This window comes from Cylas formicarius, unplaced genomic scaffold (assembly GCF_029955315.1).
Source record: "Cylas formicarius isolate icCylForm1 unplaced genomic scaffold, icCylForm1.1 PGA_scaffold_4__25_contigs__length_36172078, whole genome shotgun sequence".
Classification (NCBI taxonomy): Eukaryota; Metazoa; Arthropoda; class Insecta; order Coleoptera; family Brentidae; genus Cylas; species Cylas formicarius.
This window is the reverse complement of record NW_026844334.1, coordinates 16,913,438-16,936,741: the sequence shown is the minus strand read 5'-3', so window position 1 is coordinate 16,936,741 and position 23,304 is coordinate 16,913,438.

Sequence of the window (23,304 nt, the reverse complement as noted above, 5' to 3'; positions counted from 1 at the left end):
AATTTTAAAGAGTTTTCTATCAACCCCAACTACGAAGTCAAAAGGAAAAGCATTTTTCCAAACATTTAAATCGTGATTCATAAAAAAACGCGCAATATTGAGAAATTCTCTCGAATTGGAAGTTTAAAAAGTCGCTTAAAATGCATATTTGCTTGACTAAAATGGCAAATTATTGAATTTCCCAGAGCAAATGGGGTCGCAGACAATTAGGAACGAATTAAAGCTAAATGGAAAATTATATAAATGGGAACTACGTGCACTCGATTGCGCACCTAGCAAATCGCTGTCAAGGTTGCTAAAGTAGACAGTTCGATGCCATTTGGGCCTCTTTCAATGGTTGTGAATGTAAAATTGAAATAGACTTTCATGCTTTGGCATTTAGCCTCCAATATTAGATTCAAAACTTTTTCTGTTAGATTTTCGACTATGTTCTCTGTCTAGAGTTATAAATCCTTATCGAACTGTAAAAGTTAACCACAGCCAGTTAGTTGACCTACTTTACCTTAGTGTTTAAAATTAGAATTATAGTTGTTGGCATAGTTCGTTCTTCAAAATGATCAATTTCTTGAAAAAAAAAAAAAGACATCAGTCATTGGTTTAATTTAAATAAGAAACGATTTAAGAAAGATGTGCTGCAAAAGGAGCTACTGAAAATTATAAAATTTGAACGTCGGATGAAATTTGTAGTATGCGAAACCGCGTCAAAACAAAATATAACGGTACTCCGTCATATCATTGTGAATTAACATCACTTTTAAAATGAGGGACGTTACAAGAATGAATAAAGTATGTGCATCGAACATGTGATTGAAATAGAAGAAAGAATGTGAGAAACTGATAACATGCTAGAAAACATCGTAGAAAAATATTTCTCTGGGCTTCAACGACTGTAGTTTGAATGACTACTCGGAATACGACGACTAAAAGTAACAAATGTTTTCTCACTGATAATTACAAGTGTTAACTAGAAATAATCCACTAATCACACCAGCAACACTACACAATATACACCAGTGCGCCTTATTAATTGTTGCCAAAACGTTGAGTGCCTTACACAGCTTCTTTAAATTTGCGCATCTGCCAGTGAGGTTTCTTGTGAATAATGCAAGTTTCTGACCATTCGTTGGTTTTATCAAAAATGTTCCAGACCTCAAGTTTCGCACTTTTATTAGTGTTGTTTTTTGTGTGTTCTTCGAATTGGATATTTAATACGTTTGATAGGTCTTTCTTCTTTAAATATAGAATTAAATATTGAGAGCTTCCAAAGTACAAAAAAGTCTTGTAAACTTAGTTCCCCACTGTTGGTATGAACATCCCCTTTTCTTGTAATTTCGTAAACTATTACGTACATAACGAGGTCACCATTTGGTAAATCACTCTTAACCAAAAATTTCTTAATTTTGTTGTTTTTTCACCAAAGCTCTCTTATATTCATATATCGCATCGATCGTCTTGCAAATTTAAGCAGCTCGTCTCGTTTTAAGGGTTTTATATGCCGCGTAAGTTTTGGCAAGTCGTATGCAAACGACACATGTCAGCCGATGGCTCCTACTTATCCGGACATGATGGATCGCTTCTGCTCCAAAAATGGGTCTCCTACACTGACTGAGTAAACCTTTTTTCAGATCATCAATATTTCGCGACGTATACGTGGCAGCGCAAATATGTCAGCCTGTCGCCTTTATTAAGCACATTTTTAGCCCCAATACGAACCCTTTTGCACTAGAACAACCTCGTATTCGTCGCATTCGATACACATTTTCCGATGACATTTTCACCAGTGAGTGGCAAAATGAGGTGAGCTATCTACTATGTCAAAGCTGAATGCTAATTTTAATATTAATATATTTCAAATCATTATACATGCAGACTCTAAATATTTTTCTGAGGCATATTTATGTGTTAAAATTTTGTATATTGTATATGACGCTTGAAAGTTGCACTTTGCGCATGATTGATTAGTGCATAATTGGGCATTTTAGAGAACGAAGTAAAAAAAGACTGATAAAGAAGGTCTCTTCATTCAACAGATACCGCAGGAAAATTTTAAAATTATTTTTTTATTATTGTAGGTGTTTCAAATCTCAATCGCTTCACCTAAGGAAAGGCGGGGTGGGTGTCTTGATTTTTAGAGGCGAATAAGATGGAAGTATGCAAATCCAAACGACGTTGCAAACAGTACCAAGCTAAGCTTTAACAAATTTCACTAATTGCTTGTAAATTGGAAAATTTACATTTAAAACGAGATAACGGCCATGGTTAGAGTGCTTAAGTAACTAAATATAGGGAACTGTATCTGTATACATCTCTGGATAATTTTAGCTTTAATATTTATTACTTAAAGAAAGAAAAATGATGTTAATTCTAATTTATGATAACATATTAATATCACCGTGTTCTCGCTCACCATAGATTCGCCAAACAGAGTTTGATATTAGGACGTTTTCTTAAATTACAATTTCCTTTGTGCGATTGAGCTTTGAAACACTCAAAATAATAGGTAAACTAATTTTAATTTTTTCCTGCGGTATCTGTTGAATGATGAAACCTTGTTTACCCGTCTTTAAAAATATGTGTTAAGCAAAATCTTTCCTTTTCCTTTAGTACTTAGAGAAAGTTGCACTTCGCGCATGACTGATTAGTTACACACTTTGATTTTAGGAAAGAAATTAATTTCTCTCTTGGTCACTTTGGTGACTGTTTTAAGTTAAGTTTTAGTTAATTTTGCTTGCGATTGTGGATTAATTGACACTATCAAGATTTTCATTAATCAAACTACGAAATAAATCGAATGAAATGAGCAAAAATTACAATAGGAAATGGTTGCTGGTAATTTTACTGTGTGAATTTTTTATGTATGTATTGTATTTGTATATGTTCTTCTGGTTGTTTCAATACTTTATTTACCGATATACTCATATTGCATTATTTACACTTTGTCATTCGGTGAAATCAATATTTCCTTTCAATATTTTTAAAAACATTTATTGCGTTACTTCTTATAAAACTTTCAAAAAATACATACAAATTGATATGCGACGCTTTTAATTTATTTTTTATTTCCAAGTAATACGCACAAAGGGGGCATTATCATGTCATACAACTGATAAAATCAAACTAACAATTTTCGTTAGTGCATGGAGATACTTAATTTATATAATCATATATGTATGTACTTTATTTTTATAATAACTCCATGAGTTATCATTTATTTTTAACTCAGAACAGAGCATTTGATATTCAATAGGTGTAAATTACTTGCAACATAAAAATTTACTATTTTAACAAATGTTTGCTAATAAACATCAACATTATAACATTAGTAGGCATACAGCAGATTACCATCGTCAGAAATGGTATATGACAACCATTTAGCTCAAAGGATAAACGATTGAAATTATTACAGAAAGTAACCCATTAACAAACGACTTATCTCCAAACTCAAACAAGTAAAAAAATTGAGAAATAATATAAACAATCTATTGTTACTGTTATTTGATATAAACCAAAATTAGTATTAACTTGTATGTCATAGAAAACAAGACCCATTTTTCACTCTCCATAAAATTTGCTTCACAAAATCCTTATTGGCTGCCTTACCCGAATAATTTCAGATAAATGGAGTGCATTTTGCTGTATAGGGTTCATACGCCAATGATGTGAACCATCACCCAGGGTGGGTCACCAAAAACAAAAACGTTCGCACCTAAAAGTGGTCTGGGAACAGAAAGCGAGCGGAACGAATATCCGGCCTGCACTGCAACGCATAGCAATTCCGCAATTAACAGCTAATAAAACTCAAGTAATGGCCCACGAGACGCACGCGATTCATTAAAATAAATGGGATCGCCGTCCGGGCCCATAAAGATAAGCCCTTTTGCAGTTTTAATGTTTCTGCGCGCGAATCCGATCCGCTCAATGAAATTAATCCCTCTTCAGGTCGATTTACCGACTTTTTACGACAGGTAGTGAATGTGTCATTCACCGGCTCGTAAACAACCAACTAATAAGTGTAAAATGAGTTTGAGAGATACCCTTGACTGATAACGTAAAACGAACTGGTCGAATTAGCTTTATGCTGTGTTTGCAAATGTTGTTATAATCCTAAGGGCGGTAATGAATTTCGAGTCAAACGGGCTTTCTCATTTCTATTCTCCATTTCTGAATGGTCTGGAGTAATAGAACCCCGTCATACAAATAGAAAAGCAGCGGGAGGACAATTTATGCAATTTCAATAGTTTGGCATTAAAATGAAGCGATTAATTAACAATGATAATTAACAATAATAACAAATGGATAGTATATTATGTAACAAGTGCGGTAAACGGCAGTTGACTCGCTAGTTTATTTGACACGAGCGGAGCGAATGTTTAATAAACGAGTGACGAGTTTTTGAGTACATTTTCGCCAAACAACAAGAATATATCCAACGACATGACCGTCAGAATTGACAAATGTCAAAATTCAAGGCGTGGGAAAATGTTTGGGGCGCGTCATTAGGATTATTTACCTATGTTCATTACTTATCTGAAATATTTACCCATTTAAATGATATTCTTGGTTAATTTTCTAGGGACGACCCTTAAATTTGATAATACTAAATACTCCCTCCGGTTTTATTACTCTGTACTGTTTAATAGCATTCTTTAATCAATATTTATTTCAAATTTCCATGCTGATGGAACTGACTTATTTAAAAAAAAGGCAGTGTTACACTTTTTGATGATATTAAAAATTGTACTGAATTGGCCTATACTTGATGAAAATCCATTTAAAATAGTTAAATAAGAACACACGTTGTTCAGATTTTCACATAAATATATTTAAATGACAGCTGTTTCGGCAACACCGTGCCTTTATCAAATGCGAATATCAAACGGTACCGATGTTTATAAATACAAAACAGAAAGTAATTACTTAATGTGAGGTATTACATTGAGATTTACCAAGGGGATCCATTCAAATCCAGTTGGTCATTGCTGAATCTCAAGGTTTTAAAACATTAACATACATAGGAGAACCTAGTAATAAAGTTTCAGATCATCTCTCGAAATGTGGCCTCAAAATTGCTTTTAAAACTGATAACACCCTAGGAAAATTTGTTAAAAACAATAAATCTAAATCTAATAGATCCCAGAATTCTGGAGTCTATAGATTAAATTGCGGATCATGTTCTAAGATTCATATTGGACAAACAGGTAGATCTTTCAAAAAACGTATCAACGAACATCGACGATCATCATAGTTGAGATTCTAATTACGCTATACATTTAAATTTAGAAAAACACAATTTTGACGACAATGTCGATATTTTACACACTGTTTCAAAAAGTAGAAAATTAAATTTACTAGAAGCTATGGAGATTAATAAGATGAGGGGTTCGAATGCATTACTGAATGACCAACTGGATTCGAATAGATCCCCCTTGTTAAATCTCAATGTAATACCTCACAATAAGTAATTACTACCTGTTTTGTATTTATAAACATCGGTACCGTTTGATATTCGCATTTGATAAAGGCACGGTGTTGCCGAAACAGCTGTCATTTAAATATATTTATGTGAAAATCTGAACAACGTTTGTTCTTGTTTAACTATATTAAAAATTTACAGCATCACAATGAGTAAGCTTTATGTTGAATGTGCCTAGAATAGGCTAGATCATCTCAGTTATTAAAAAATAGTTGAGGTAAGACCAACTAAAATTGGTGGGTAGCAGCTTTTCAATTTAAAATTTAAGCAAACTTGTATAACTTATGAAATAGTGTATAGTGAAGGAAGACTACAAAAACTTACAGGATGATTGGCGAAACGTTAGCAAGTTCGACTCAACAGCAACCGACGCAGGAGGAAGCCATTTTGTAAATAGTAACCTTTTTCTTTAAATAAATCATATGCAATTCAACAAAGTATCCAGGTATTTGTAATTAATTTTTTCGTAGTAAATTTAGATTTATTTTCATTGATATTGATAATACCAAAAAGAAAATATTTTCGTATTAAAGACATTGAGAAGGTGTAACTCAGCTGCTATATATCGACTTCTAAATATGATTGCCACTGTCAAATAGGTGTTTTTATATTTAAAAAAATATAAAATGGTACGAGTTAACATGTTAGATAAACTGTGATCTCAACAATAGTAAAAATCTGAGATTTATATTGATATAAAATCTAAATATATTTATTCGAAAAGTGGAAATCCTGCATCCACTGCATACGGCGAAAATTTACCATTTCTAATGGACAGCAGGGTCGAAGTTGGGAAATCTCAGTTTTCGCGTTCCTCGTGCCTCCAACTTTGGTAATAAACTTCATTCCACGCGTCCGTCCATCCGGCCCACCTGCTCCGAGAATCGTTAGGATAGTTTTGAATTGAACCAGAAGCGTAACAGCCGGGCTGCTAATGAAACAAAAACGAGACCGGCGAAATTTATTGAAAATATTAAGAATAACAATTAAAATATTAATTTCCAAAGTTCGTTTACTAATTTCGTGTCCCTATAGATGTATCTAGAGCAGATAATATCCATAATGGTTAAAGAAATGCACCAACTCTACAAGTTCTAAGTTTTATAAACAAGCATTCTTCTTTTATGTACGGCAGATTACCTAATTTTGAAAAAGTCAGGAATATTGGTGCAATGCACTAGCGGTCTTTCCTGAGTAAAATATTGACTCTTTTTAGTGATCCTGGTAAAAGCTTGATGTGATGTCAGGTGAGTCCACTTCATCGGAATTAGATTCTTCAGATTCTGACGGTATGTTTTTTTGGGGCTGCAGATATCGGTACATCTAGTTCATGGAAAACTGGTTGAATAGCAGCGTCAAGATTGGGATACGCAATTTATTTCTTATTTTTTTCTGTTGAATCCTTGAACATTACACGAACAAAAATAGCAATCATAGCTGTGATTCCTAGGCTCATCGGAACACCAAAGCTTAAACATTTCTTCTTACCTTTTTGCCAGTTTCTTAATGCTTTAACACAAACGGAACACAAAGTATGGGGAGCCCAGGACTTTTCTTGCTCGTCAATTTTTACACATAAGCGTGGTATAAATTTTTCATAAAAGAAGTTATAGTTTGCCGTTGCTTTGTTACGACATAACTACCCCAGATATAACAAAAGTTATTTGAATTATTCACACAATGTGTTCACACAGTAGCACGACGACCAATGCAACCAAACTGCGCATAAGCAGGTTACAACGCTGTATTGACGCTTCTGCGAAAACTCTGTTGCTTTGTAGAGAAATCTAATATCATCCAGTGTTGCCAGATCACATTTAATTTTATAAATATCAATTCATTTAAAAGTCATGCCTAACATGGAACAAACATATTCATGTCATAGATTAATATAATAACTTTTTTTAGATATAGAGCGCTATAGAATAGAATAGAATTTATTGACCACATTTTGTTCATCCAATTATGGCTAGTTTTAAATACAATATGTATATGAATGAATAAATTCGATGAAGATTATATAAATTATATAAAACAGTGTATAACACATAAGAACAGGACAGTGCATATACCAAGAATAAAAGATTTATATAAATAAACAAAAGGAACATCAACAAAATTGTACATTGCACAGTCACGCCGTTCACAGACGTTTCTTTGACTTCAATCACAGCGGGAGTACCCATGTATTCCCCGACCGAGTAAAAGCAGTGCCTTTTAAGAAAGGTTAAGATGTTTTTTTTTTTTTTTTAATTTTCTCTTACTTACAATTTTCACGGTAGCTGGTAGTTTATTGTACAAGTTTAAGTTTAGTGATTTTTTTTTATTTTTGGTATATTTGTATCTTGGAGCACGTTATTTCTAGTTAAATAGTCGTGGTAAGAGGAGTTCTGACTGAAGCTGTCTATGTTTTTGTGTATTTCTAATAATTGATAATAAATATACAGACAAGGAAGTAGCATAATTTCCAACTTCTTAAAAACTCGTTGACTGTGCTCCAAATAAGTTAGATGATAGTGAAAAAGAGAAAAATAAGTAACTCGCAATGTGCCCACGGTAACCAGTCCTTTAAGTTTACGAATTATAAAAATATTAGAGGCAAGTTTTTTACACAAGATGTTAATATGAGGGGCCCAATTTAAACTATCGTCAAGCGGTACTCCCAAGAACCTTACATTCTTGCCCTCTAGTAGGTTATTATTAGTTGAGAAAACAAGACGTTGTGTCCTTATCGGTGTTAAAAAAATTGTAGAGCAAAAATATACAAATAAGCAAACTTTTTTTAAAGATCAAAATCACTGTAGATCTATGTTATCAATGCAATCCAAGACATGCAGGAATCGAATAAGAAATTATTTTTCTTCTTATGGCAAAAACATATGAGAGACGAGTTTGGGTTGAGGTTAAACTTGGATAACACGAGATTTTTTTTAACAAAAGTCTATAAGTATTTTTCGCAGTGAATGGATCTTTTTCAAGTGTTAGAAAATGACAAAATGATATTTTTAAGGTTTTAAGAAAACAACAAGAAATTCATTTTTCATTAAATTGAAGCCAATTGTTTAATAAATATTTCTTCCCGTATTACCTATATTTAATACCAAATTAAACCTGTATTAGGTAGAGGTATTTGCTCCTCCTCCTCCTCTCGGGGAAAGTTTCAAACACAGCACAAGCACCTGAAAAAAACATCGATATAAAGTTTCCCCTTCCGTAAGCTTTATTTATTATTTCGAATCTTACGGAAGATGCTAATCAAAAAACTTCGACAGCACATCCGACGACGACGACGATAAAATAAAATCGCCAAAGTAAAAAGTCTCCCCGCCAAAGCGCTTAAGCCGCTTTATATTCATCATCCGTGGGCTTTTATTTTTTGTGCTTTCCGGATTTCGTCGGGAGGGGCTTCTAAAAAAAGACTCTATAGAAGGAAAACCTTTGCCCGGCGCAATCTCCTTACGCATCGGAGTAAATACGCGGCAAATAGGATTCTAAAAGGAATCATCTTATGCGGGTCCAACAAATAAAAAAACGGCATAATTTTTTTCACCGCCACCGGCCGCTGGGAATAGCGATACCAGTAAAAAGAGGATGTGCCGAAGTTTTCCGGATTTCGGAAAAGCTAGAATAATGGTGGCGTTTGCACAGCCCGGCGCGCAATCAATTGACGTTATTGACTTCTTGGATATCGTCAAACATTCAGGAGGACCGGCTAGGCAAACGAGATGCCTCGACCGTCGCCTATTTTATAACTAACCAAGTAAATTTGTTTGAAAAAATATGGTACGTTTCAATAAAATGTGCAACCTGTGCATTGGAGCCAAAAGATTGCTTTTAAATCAGGCAATAAGTCTATTTATTTAATTCAACAACAAATTTCAGGATGTTCCAATCATAATGGTTTTTAATTAGATAGTAAGATAAAGTGAGGTGTTTACACTATGTATTCTTTAAATCAGCTTAGTTCTTAGCAACTATAGATCCATCCATTTTTGATGATGAACCTCGGAAATATCGGTGCAGGTTACAATGCACATTGATTTAAATTTTATTTTAATGTTCCAGCGTTAGACGGAAGAGATGCTCTCTGTTGCTATGATTGGCGATTGAATTGGTAAAGGTTTTCACATAACATCCTCACTTAACGATTAACGAGTAAACCAGGTTATTTGTAAAAAAACAATACAATCAGCGTTATTATTATCATCATTATTATTATTATTATTATTATTATTATTATTATTATTATTATTATTATTATTATTATTATTATTATTATTATTATTATTATTATTGTTATTATTATTATTATTATTGTTATAACTATTATCCTTATAATTAAGCTATTGTTACCATTAAGGTACGAGCCTAAACATTTTTTTACAAGACAGGAAATCCAATCTGTTAAGAAAAGTACCAAAGATTGTAAGAAATGTTTTTTCCTAAATCTACTTCTAAAATTTCGTCAGCGACGAAGGTTTAGGGAATATTTTTTAAGATTCTTTTGACTTTAACACATTTGGAATATATTCGATTCTGTTAAATTCACAACAGCGCAAAAAACGTAACGGGATATTCGTTCGGCACTTTGCTTTCCATCGTCGAAGCCAACACCTATCGCCTCTCAGCCTGACATCTTATCCCGAAACACTTAGACAACAAAACGAAATAGTTTTAATTTAATTTCCGGATTCCCCCCTCATTTTCGGTTTTCGCCGTCTCTTCTTCGTGTTGGTATTGATTTTTATCCGACTGGGGAAAACTTCCAGATACAATATGTGCGACTTTGGAGGTTGTATATTTATTAGAAATAGCAACTGCATTTAATTATTGTGCGAAGAAATTACCATCTTTTACATGCGATGGAATCGATAATAATAATTAAGCTAAATCGGAAATTTCGCGCATGCAAACTGAATGAACTACTGAAAAATGCTCTTAGAACTTGGAACATCCTATGGGAAATAATCATCGAAAAGCGAGCTAAGTCTGAAAATGGGTTTTTCATCATTGAGTTTTGAGGTTTTTATTTAGACTACAAAGCCCATAAATATCAGTTTGGTCCAATTAAACTTGATAATTCGAAAAGAGAAACTGCAACTGCGACTGCAACTTTCAGACCTAGTATATAGTAGCGTTTCTTCCAGTGAATGTTGGGCGTTATTTTTATAATAAGAACGAAGATTCTTCACGGATGCCCATCTTTCGAGTACTCCAGTTACGTTATATGCGGACGTACATGTGTGATGATGTTAGGGCCAACCATACATCTTAACTAGATCCGCCCTCTCCAAGCCACCATAAAGTTTTATTAAATCCTGATCCCGGGAACTTATTTCGTGCGTACCGCTTTGCCATTCGGTAAAGTTGTTTAAGAAATATGGCGGCGGACGCGACATTTTCCACGGTCGTTACCAGAACTAGAGATTTTAAAATTCCGGCCAGGGGTTTCGGGGGCGCGGCGAGAAAGACATTAAGGTCGGACGTAAAAATTTCCACCGAGTCGTTTCCGGGAATAAAGCGAGATTTACAATATTGATTTACGGATTTGAATTTAAGTGGAATTGATATTGTTCTTGCGCGGTTTCCACAGAAGATAAAACCGCCAGCGGAGAACGCTGGGGTAATTTAAGGTGCAAATTTTTACGAGTTATCTTATTTCACTGCGGTTCCGATTTCACGATAAAGAATTATACGGGACTGATTCAAATTTCAATGACTGTACCAAATAAACTTTAATCCTGACCTCCAAAGCTTGTTATTTTCTAGTGATTCTTTTTCTACTAAAATAGAGTTTGTCAAGACACGGAGTCAGATGTCAACCACAAAATTCCAAAGCTCAACTTGGTTGTCAGCGCACCAAGAGAGAATCGGCGTAATACCGACCTGTTTAATCAGATGTTGAAAAAGGGGACACAGGTCAGCGCAGAGAAAATAATAATAATAATAGCACTTTATTTCCAACAGGTAACAGACCCAATTACAGGAAATATAAATCATCCAATATATATACCAAGGGACGTAAAAACTAATCTTATAATTAAAAAAAAAGAAGAAAAGAAGGAGAAAGAAGTGGATAAGACTTATCGGTACGAATAACCTGACGCCAATCGAAGTTCCCGAAGTATCGCCTGGAGACCATCATAACATAAATCGCAGTACAATGATAGTTTGTTAAAGGTAGCACACATATTGTAAATAGGGTTTTGAAAATGCATATTGGATCTGGGTAACTGCGGTAAAAAAGTTGCTTAATGTCTCCCTTCCAGCCGCGGCACATGAAAGCGTAATTTTTCCAGAAGAAATGGACAATCGACTCCGTAATGAACTAACTTGTAGAGAAAGTGCAAGTCTCTGCACAAGCTCAGAGGCAGTATAGCGAATCTTCTCAGCAGAAGATCATGATCAACTCCTCTCTCAGGATAGGAACCGTCCTCTCTGAACATTAGATACTTTAGTACTTCTCTGTACACTCTCAATGGACTGAGTGTGGCAGTTATTTATTCGTGACCGTATCAGCGAGCCATAGTCAAGCTTCGACCTTGTGACGGTTTCATATTTCAATGGTAAAATTTAGCATTTTTAATGTGAGAGTGCTGGCACATTTGCGAAGTAACGGGTTTATTTTATTAGTACCTTGTAGAATTAATTGTACTGTCCATTTCCTTCACCTTTTGCTGTTTGGCGAGTGCTTCTTAACAATTAAAATTCTTGTTTATTAGGTTCATATCGATTTTGCAATTTGAACACACGTTCTTTTGTAGACTCGGTTCCTTTAGTTTCGGACTTGTACTCCCCGGCCGATTGTGTTGCCGAACCATAAATATTTTATGCTGCAACGGCTGTGTGCGTGGCCCCTTGTTCGCTTGGTTTTCTCTTAAGTGACACCGGTTTACTGAGAGATACTAATGCAAAAAACAGAGTATTAGTTGCGCATTAGAAGGAGTCATAACCATTACCATCTGTCACCCTATGAGACTAGGGACCACATTTGCTTTTCATTGCTTCGGTATTCCTTGGCGAGCCTAGTAAACATTGTTTTGTTTCTTAACCTATTCTTCCTCGATTTTCTGTGACTGGCCGTCCGGTCGCCACCATAGATAGCGTTCGGGTAATTCGATCTCGTTGACGCAACCTCGATTCTTTGGCACGGGCCATACGGCCATCACCACAGATATAGTTCAGTTGTTCTTTCTACTGGCGGCGTACCGTCGACTAGGTTGGCAAGAGTGGCGTTTTCCCTCTAATTTTTTGTGCCCGTTTAGCCTTTTAATAAAACTGGTTGTCTGAATCGTCCGGCATTTTGTACGCTAGCTTTTGAAGCTTGGGGTTGTGGCAGATTTTCTTTTGTGTGACCGATTTCTTTTTGAGCCGGTATTGCTACCCCAATAAGAGGGGGATATGTAAATTGGTCACTAATTTATGATTTCCCATACTTTTGGATCTATTTGGAGTTTGGAATGGGAATCTTCCTCAACGAGGGATTTTGAAAAGAATTGTCATTGCCCCATATTTCCAGAAAACCCTCGAATCGAGGTAAGTTACCTTTTGGAACCATTTCGCCACCTAATCAGTGTTCCTCAATTTATGCCGATTTTATTTTAGGGTTTTTTTTTTTTTCTAATTAGTATTGTACGTATTGTTGCTCCGTTTCCCGCAAACCTTCCACGTGGTTTCTTCTTTCACCGGAATACCAGACCAGACTTGGTGTCTTGCAGTGTATGCTGTCTCTTGGGTACATGTTTAGTTGTGGAGTTTCCCCTATCGAGCAGCCGGCTTTCCGGACGGACTTTGCTGGGTTAACTGAGACTGCCCACCTGCGGCTGTCTCATTGAGCCACCATTCCATCTTGGCTTGGTTCCCGGGATAGTGACAGACAGCTGTGTAACGTTCGGGACATCTTGAGGTTTGGGTAGCTTAAGTGGCCTGTTCTCTTCAAGAACGGTTTGCGGAACTTATAGCCTTAAATTATAGTGTCTTATATTCTTTTGCACCGCCAAAACTTGAAGGTGAGATTTGACACTCACACCTACCACCAGGTTGAAGGAAATAAATTATTGTTCGTGATTCACTTGTTTATTTCCTTTACGGGTTGGTACCTCGGGTTGATAAGTCTACCTTTTTCGAATCACGTGGCGCCTACCTACCACCTTCCGGGACTGACCGAGGTGCCCTTCACCGCCTTCCAACCTGGCTTTGGTTTAGTATATATATATTTTTTTTTTCTTTTCTACTTTATTAATTTTTCTCGGTTGTTAATGAGCTAGCCTAGGCATTGTCTTACCTCACTATTAAATTACGAATTTAATTAATTAATGCGTTTCTTTTTCACGACCCTGAGATGGAGAGGTAAGAAACTGGCGCCCAACTGAATATTTTTTTCTGAGTGTTCAAAATATTTGATTCTCTTCAAGTTTCGGTGGTTCTTTTATAACAAGTTTGTATATATTGCTGTTTTCCTATGCAATGCATTTCATTTTTGCGGTTTAATTAATTAGTGTTCTACATATACAGTTGCGATATATTGTTATTTATTGATTTTTGATTGTGTGATATTTGAACGATATCCATACCAGGTGGATACATTTTTTGGTATATATCCCTTTACTTGTGGAGTGTAACTGTTGCTATTTTTTTCAAATCGGAGCACTGCGGAATTTTTTTTTGTATATTCAATATCGGTAAAGTTGTATTTATGTTTGCATTGGAAAACTATTATTGTTAAGAATTTTTTTTTGGAGGTGTCAAATTTCACAAAATTCTAGTACTTGGCTGGTGGTTATAACGGTGACTTCAAAATTGAGGGAGCAGTGTGATTGCAATCCTCCGACCTCTTCTGTGATTTGGAAATTTATTTAAAAGCTTTTGGAAGTAATTACCGATAGTTCTGTATACTTTGCCACGTTTTCAGTTTATTTTTCACGGATCTTATTTGATTATTACTATTATTATTATTTTCAATTTGCGGCTTCTTTGATCAGCCACAGGTGGCCTAGTGCATCGCGAGTTGTGTGCGGGTGGTATTGTGTTGGTCCATTATTTGGTTGCTTCTATTGCGCTATCGTTCTCCCGTTTTTCTTTTTCTATTTTCCTTATACCAGGAAGGGGTGGGGAATTTAATTATTTAAATTTTAAATGGAGATTAATCGGCTTAGGAGTGATGAATTGACTTGGGAGTTAGCTGCTAGAGGTTGTGATGTGGGGTCTACAGTGGATGAAAAGAGAGCTCAGTTGCGGGAAGCATTTCAGCGGAACATTCGGGAGGATATTAACATCCATTTTGAGCCATCTTCTGAATTGGGCATATGTGCATCTAAGTTGGATGAATTGGTGGGCCTTATTCAAGAGTTTGATGCGGAGAATAGAGAGAATGAATTCAAGAAAATTTACAGCAGGCTAATGCATGTCAAAAGCAGATTGCACAGAGTGGTAGCTGAGGGTCAGGACTTGAAATCAAAGAAACAAAACCTGATGTTTTTATTGAGTGGGTGTTTTGACGCCTTGCAGGACGCGAATCACATCGCCAGCCTTTGCCAGACTAGTGTTGGAGCAATGTGCACACAAAATGAATTTATTCATCCGGAGAGAATGGATGCTCCTGTGGGTAATTTGATAGATCTGGGAGGTGCAGCACCTGATCATAATCCTACTTTGGAGAGGCCGGTAGACTCTGGATTATCACGATCGCTCAATAATGATGTAGATTCCAACCTTACAGGGAACTCGTTTGGAGATGCAAGGAGGCGAATAACGGAATTTGAATTGCAGAATTTAGCTCAAACAATCAACCGTCGAGCCTGTACCCAGTTGGCCGATCGGTTGGCCGCATTTATAATTTGTCCGATTCCTTTTATGACTGAGGAGGCAACTTCTAGTACTCGTCGAGTATCATTTGCGACTAATCCTGACTCAAGCGCGGTACCAATGATCCAAACGTGCTCTCAATCCGGAGGAAACAGTACTTCTAGGCCAAATGGCAGCATATCGTTAATCACAAACCCAGTGAGTCACATTGGTGCACCGTCTCATGCAGGCTTGTCTAATGAGAGAGATGTGCCTCGATCCTCAGGATCATTCGTACCAATACACAAATGGAACGTTTTCTTTAATGGTAGTGGCAGTGTCACTTCATTTATTGAAGATATAGAGCATTTGGCGGAGTCAAGAGGAGTGACTGAAGATCAGTTGTTCCATTCAGCTTACGAAATCTTGAGAGGAGATGCACGAGATTGGTATACGCCCCGAAGGCGGTCGTTCCTTGACTGGCCCGATTTAAGACAAAAGCTCCGCGATGCATTTCTGCCTCTGAACTACGACGAAGATTTGTTGGACGATATTAAGAGACGTACTCAGGGTCAAGATGAACGATTGCTATTATATGTTACAAGGATGCAAAATCTTTTTATGAAATTGTCTTCTAGCAAACCGTCCGAGAGCGAGCAAGTTAACATTATTAGAAGAAATCTATTACCACACTTACAGGTAGCCTTGAGCTTTCAAGAAATCGCCACCATCGAGAGTCTTTTGGAAAGGGGAAGAGCTGCCGAGGAGATACACTGGCGCGCACAACAATACTGTCCTCCACCTGCGCATCCTCGTCTAGTGCAGGAACCTCATTTGGCGTATCGTCACCAAACTGCAAACCGTCCTGTTCAGGTCAGAGCGGTGGAGACGGCAGTCCAAAGTCCTAGAGCGCAGCCTCGCTGTGATTTCCCAAGGAGACCAATTGAGTGTTGGAATTGCGGCCAGACGGGTCACAGACGATTCAGTTGTCCTCAATCACGTCGCTTACTTTGTTTTCGATGCAAGCAGCCAGGTTATACTATTAGAAACTGTCCAGAGTGCTCAAAAAACGAGACTCAGGGGAATTAAGTGGTCGGTTAGTGTCCCCTGTGAATGTTTCGACGACCGATAATGTACACACTTGTGCTTTTCTTCAGAAGCGAGCATTGATTGATTACGTAATATCCCATTCAAATCAGGATCAGAGACCGCATATAGAGGTTACCGTTTTGGGACATCCCATTCTGGGTTTGTTAGACTCTGGGAGTAGTGCCACTTTAGTTGGGAAGTCAGGTTATATGACATTGATGCATTTAGGTTTGAAGTTGGATACCTCTCGGAAAACGTTGTGCTCTGTTGCGAACGGAAATACTTGTCGGAGTATTGGATCCGTAAAGACGCCAATGTCCCTGGTGGGGAGGGTGTCTATTATAGATGTTTTAGTGGTACCGGAGCTATCAAATAACTTAATTTTGGGAACCGATTTTTGGATTTCCATGGATGTAGTACCGAATTTGAAAAGGAACGAGTGGCGTTTTGGAGAATACCCTATGGTGGAGGTTTGTGGTATTACGGACGAGAGCACTTTGACTGAGGACCAACGAGAAAGATTGAACTCTTTAGTGGATGAAAAATTTGAAAGAATGAGCAAAGGTTTGGGGTATACTACAGTGGCGACTCATGAGATTGTCTTAGAGGAGAACGTTAAGCCCATTAAACAGCGATATTATCCCGTTTCACCCTTCAAGCAGAAGATCCTTGATGAAGAAGTTAAGAAAATGCTTGAAATGGACGTCATCGAGCCTTCTAAGAGCGCTTGGTCTTCACCAGTACTTCTTGTGCCCAAAGAGGACAACGCCTATCGATTTTGTGTAGACTACAGGGCACTTAATAAGGTTACTAAGAAAGACGCATACCCTTTACCATACGTTTCATCAATTTTGGACAGGCTGCGTGGAGCCAGATATTTAAGTTCCATGGACATTAAGTCGGCATTTTGGCAAGTGGGAGTGAAGAAGGAGTGTCGAGAGTATACCGCATTTACAGTACCACAACGGGGACTTTTTCAGTTCAAGCGAATGCCGTTCGGGCTTACTAACGCACCGGCAACTTGGCAGAGACTTATCGATGCCGTCCTCGGCTCAGATTTAGAACAGTATGTTTTGGTGTATCTGGACGATATTATAATAATTTCTCCCGACTTTGAAACGCATTTAATCATTTTGGGTAAGGTATTTGATCGCCTAATGAAAGCAGGTTTAACATTAAGCCCTGGGAAGTGTAAGTTTTGTATGCCCTTCCTTAATTATTTAGGATTTGTAGTTGACTCTAAAGGTCTTCATGTAGATGTCAGAAAAGTTGAAGCCATAATGACGGTTCCTCCGCCCAAGAACATTACAGAGATTAGGAGATTTCTAGGTATGGCTGGTTGGTACCGAAGATTTGTGCCAGATTTTTCCACCCTGATCGCGCCGTTAACCAAATTGACCCACAAGAATGCCTCTTTCGTCTGGGATAGCAATTGTAAAGTGTCCGATTCCAGAACTTACTGCGCAGTCTGACTATTGGAAGATTGTAGTACCCAAGGATCACCGAAATAAAATCCTTAGGAAGTATCATGACGAGCCCGTTTCCGGTCATGTTGGAACTTATAAGACTTATTGGAAAATTCATAATAAATATTTTTGGCCGAAGATGAGAGCAGATGTAAGGAAGTATGTTCGTAGTTGTCGCATTTGTGCCCAACACAAGCCGGAGCAAAAGGCCTCAGCAGGTCATATGGGTACACGACCTGAGATAAACCGCCCATGGCAAATGATAAGCCTTGACTTTATGGGACCATATCCTAGAAGCAAGAAGGGTTACTCCTACCTCCTTACAGTATGCGATTACTTCAGCAAGTTCGTTGCTCTGTGTCCATTACGGAGCGCTACTTCAAGCGCCCTGTGTCGTTTCGTGGAAGAGCAAATATTTCTGGTGTATGGAGTGCCTCAGTTCTTCATTTGCGACAATGGCAAACAAATGAGAAGCAAGGAATTTAAAGCCTTGTGTTCCAGATATCATGTGAAAATCTTGTATACCGCATATTACCACGCGCAGGCGGACCCTGTTGAGCGGTACAACAAGATTGTGAAAACCATGGTTTCCATCTATTTGGGAGAGAATCACAAAGAATGGGACAAAAATCTTGCTGCAATTGGATGCGCTATAAGAACTTCTCGAAGTGAAACCACAGGTTATACCCCATACTTTGTCAATTTTGGACGAGAGTATGTCCGGGATGGTACCGAGTATCGTTATATGTTTAACAATGGTAATGATGATCGAGTTGAAGTACAGACCGAGATGAAAGCACGCGTAATAGGTTATAGAAAACTTTTTGAAGATGTCAAAGCCCGTATAGCTAGAATGGCGGACCGATCCCGTAAAATATACAATTTGCGTAGGAGACCAGTTCACTATCAGGTCGGAGATCAGGTTTGGAGGAAAAATAAAATTCTCTCCGACGCGTCGAAAAACCTCAATGCTAAACTTTGTCCAAAATTTATAGGCCCCTTCACGGTTAAGCGTAGAATAGGAGGTTGGACGTATGAGTTGACGAATAGTCAGGGTAGGTCGTCGGGTGTTTGGCATGTTAAAGATTTAAAACCTACTTATTTTGCTTCTGATGACGATTGATTTAGTTTTGGTGAACAACTGGTTTGGATTTACAATCTATTCTTCAGACAGTTGTTTTCGTGGGTTAGAGGTGGGTTACTTACTTATTAATAAGCACTGAAGTTTATGAATTTTCTGTCTCTAAACTTTTCAGTTGCTGTTTGAAGGCCGTACATCGATGCCTGACCAGTCTGTTATTCTTTTGACAGATTTGGTAAGCTTTTTTTATATACTAAATCATATTGAGAGTGTTGGAGAGTTATCACCAACAAGGTAGGGCTCCTGCGAGCTCTCACCTTTTCTTTCCCGATTAGTGCCTTTGGTCTTGTTATGCCAGGTTGATCTTGCGCGGCCGCGTGCGTCGGTTTCGCTTGGTGGTGGAGGTGTAATCCTGTGGGCTGTTGTGAGGGCTAATACACGAGACTTGTTTACCGCTGTAGTAACCTGTGCAATTTTAGCCTACTAGGTCGACTTAACATCGCGGTATATAGATTACCGACGGCCTAGTGTTACCACTCTAGTCTAGAGGTTTTCCCTTCTGCTTCCGGTGGATTCGTCGTTGCGCTGTTGTTGGGGATCACTTGGGTATAGCTAACCTCTTTTAAATTTTTTTTTTTTCGGCTTCTTATACGGCTCTCTGGCCCAATGGGTGTCGTGCGGTTTCACTGCTGCGTCTCGCAAGTATGTGTTGGTGAGTGCGATGGATGTCTTTGGCGTGGAGCTTAGTATTGGGGGGCTCGAGATTGGCCCGAATGGTAGCTTCGGCGAGCCAATCAATTTATGGGAGGTCTCGGCTACTGGTATTCAAGTGGCCCGCCTTAGATGTGGTAGTGTCTGATGTGCGACAGTAGTGGGTTAGGGATTAACCTGTCAAAATTATTCAGTTGGTATTAGTGGATGCGCAGGCTCCACTAGGTAGTGTCGAGCGCAACAAGAGTGCGCGCGATACTGCTGTTTCACTAGTTGTAAGTTCTTGTTTTTTTTTCCTTCGTGCTTTACCGAGTTTTCGGGTGATATTGCTGCTCTTTTACTAATATTTAAGTTTTTTTTTCTTCGGGCGTTTCGGCAAGTTGTACGCTATTTTGCTGTTCTGGTGGAAGTCCATGTGTCGATCGGTGTTCACCTCTGACGGAGGAACGGGGGAGTGTGACGGTTTCATATTTCAATGGTAAAATTTAGCATTTTTAAAGTGAGAGTGCTGGCACATTTGCGAAGTAACGAGTTTATTTTATTAGTACCTTGTAGAATTAATTGTACTGTCCATTTCCTTCACCTTTTGCTGTTTGGCGAGTGCTTCTTAACAATTAAAATTCTTGTTTATTAGGTTCATATCGATTTTGCAATTTGAACACACGTTCTTTTGTAGACTCGGTTCCTTTAGTTTCGGACTTGTACTCCCCGGCCGATTGTGTTGCCGAACCATAAATATTTTATGCTGCAACGGCTGTGTGCGTGGCCCCTTGTTCGCTTGGTTTTCTCTTAAGTGACACCGGTTTACTGAGAGATACTAATGCAAAAAACAGAGTATTAGTTGCGCATTAGAAGGAGTCATAACCATTACCATCTGTCACCCTATGAGACTAGGGACCACATTTGCTTTTCATTGCTTCGGTATTCCTTGGCGAGCCTAGTAAACATTGTTTTGTTTCTTAACCTATTCTTCCTCGATTTTCTGTGACTGGCCGTCCGGTCGCCACCATAGATAGCGTTCGGGTAATTCGATCTCGTTGACGCAACCTCGATTCTTTGGCACGGGCCATACGGCCATCACCACAGATATAGTTCAGTTGTTCTTTCTACTGGCGGCGTACCGTCGACTAGGTTGGCAAGAGTGGCGTTTTCCCTCTAATTTTTTGTGCCCGTTTAGCCTTTTAATAAAACTGGTTGTCTGAATCGTCCGGCATTTTGTACGCTAGCTTTTGAAGCTTGGGGTTGTGGCAGATTTTCTCTTGTGTGACCGATTTCTTTTTGAGCCGGTAGTGCTACCCCAATAAGAGGGGGATATGTAAATTGGTCACTAATTTATGATTTCCCATACTTTTGGATCTATTTGGAGTTTGGAATGCGAATCTTCCTCAACGAGGGATTTTGAAAAGAATTGTCATTGCCCCATATTTCCAGAAAACCCTCGAATCGAGGTAAGTTACCTTTTGGAACCATTTCGCCACCTAATCAGTGTTCCTCAATTTATGCCGATTTTATTTTAGGGTTTTTTTTTTCTAATTAGTATTGTACGTATTGTTGCTCCGTTTCCCGCAAACCTTCCACGTGGTTTCTTCTTTCACCGGAATACCAGACCAGACTTGGTGTCTTGCAGTGTATGCTGTCTCTTGGGTACATGTTTAGTTGTGGAGTTTCCCCTATCGAGCAGCCGGCTTTCCGGACGGACTTTGCTGGGTTAACTGAGACTGCCCACCTGCGGCTGTCTCATTGAGCCACCATTCCATCTTGGCTTGGTTCCCGGGATAGTGACAGACAGCTGTGTAACGTTCGGGACATCTTGAGGTTTGGGTAGCTTAAGTGGCCTGTTCTCTTCAAGAACGGTTTGCGGAACTTATAGCCTTAAATTATAGTGTCTTATATTCTTTTGCACCGCCAAAACTTGAAGGTGAGATTTGACACTCACACCTACCACCAGGTTGAAGGAAATAAATTATTGTTCGTGATTCACTTGTTTATTTCCTTTACGGGTTGGTACCTCGGGTTGATAAGTCTACCTTTTTCGAATCACGTGGCGCCTACCTACCACCTTCCGGGACTGACCGAGGTGCCCTTCACCGCCTTCCAACCTGGCTTTGGTTTAGTATATATATATATATTTTTTTTCTTTTCTACTTTATTAATTTTTCTCGGTTGTTAATGAGCTAGCCTAGGCATTGTCTTACCTCACTATTAAATTACGAATTTAATTAATTAATGCGTTTCTTTTTCACGACCCTGAGATAGAGAGGTAAGAACCTAAAGTAACAGTTAAATAATAATTTAACAGTAGCTGACCTACAAAAATGCCTGCAATTTCTTATTACGAATCCTAAAATTTTGCACTGCACTGGAAACCATTTTAGTAATGTGAGATACAAAAGAGAACGTTTGGTCAAATGAAATCCCCAGATCCTTCACAGTGGCAAGTCTAGTCAGGATAGGACCATCCATATTGTAATTAAAGACTATAGGAGTTTTTGTGCGGTGGTAAGAAACCACATTATACTTATTATTATACGATGTTAAGAAGCAATTGATTTTTCGTACACCACAGACTGGCAATATCGATGTTGCCCTGGAGAGTCGTGCAGTCCGTGCCGGTTTCAATGCATTCATATAGTTTTAGGTCATCCGCATAGGCAAGCTTGTCGCAGATGATCAAAGATATGAGGTCGTCTATAAATATATTGAACAGAAGAGGTCCAACGTTAGAACCTTGAGGCACGCCAGAAGTTGGAACAAAAGGAACTGATTTAAACCCCTCAATCTCAACCAACTGTCGACGGTTCACCAGATAGGACCTCAACACTGTAATTAGCGAATCGGAGAAACCAAATTTTTGAGATGCTTTGTCAAGTGATAATCTATCTGGTCAAACGCTTTGTGGCAGTCAGTGGATATAACGTTAACTGGTCCTTGGTTGTTCAGGGAGTCAAAGACATACGTAGACAGGGAGCATAAGTTGGAGATACATGATCTTTTCGCATAAAAACCATGTAGTTGAGTAGATAATTTATTTCTAATTTGAGCAAAAATAAATTTATTTAATATATGTTATATGACTATAATTTAAATTAACATGAGGTTTTATATAAATGAAGATTCGCAATAAATATTTAGTATTTTTTTAGTTATTTTAGAACTTAGTCTCTATAGATAATTTCCTCTTGTATTGGTGCTTCGCTAATGGATTGCCATGTCGTTCTTTGAGATATTTTATTACATGTTTAAAAACTAATTTTGTGTTTCTATAATGTTCAATATTCACCCAAATGAAAGTTAACTTCTATGTTACTAGAAGCGCAGTGATTTTAATATGCAGATCAGCCACCTAATTTGTTTACTTCTCAAGTTTGATATTGACTGTACTAATTTCGCATTAACCCTTGCATGCAGCTGTTAAATACTAATCATCCTACATCCCCAAACGACGTGGTTTACTATTTGCGTAATTTTCTGCTGTATTGACAACAACTAAGGAATGGAATATAAAGTCACCCCTAACGAACCCGTTCGCATTATAACGACCGAAAACGCCATATTTTCCTAACTACGATGACTGCTTCTTCCAGACTAGTACTTATTGGATTAAGGTGCGGCAGCTTCAGTCGGATGAAACAGATTATAACGTTAGTCTCAGAATGATATTTTCCAGATCATCAAGGCATTCGCGGCACGCAAAAACAAAT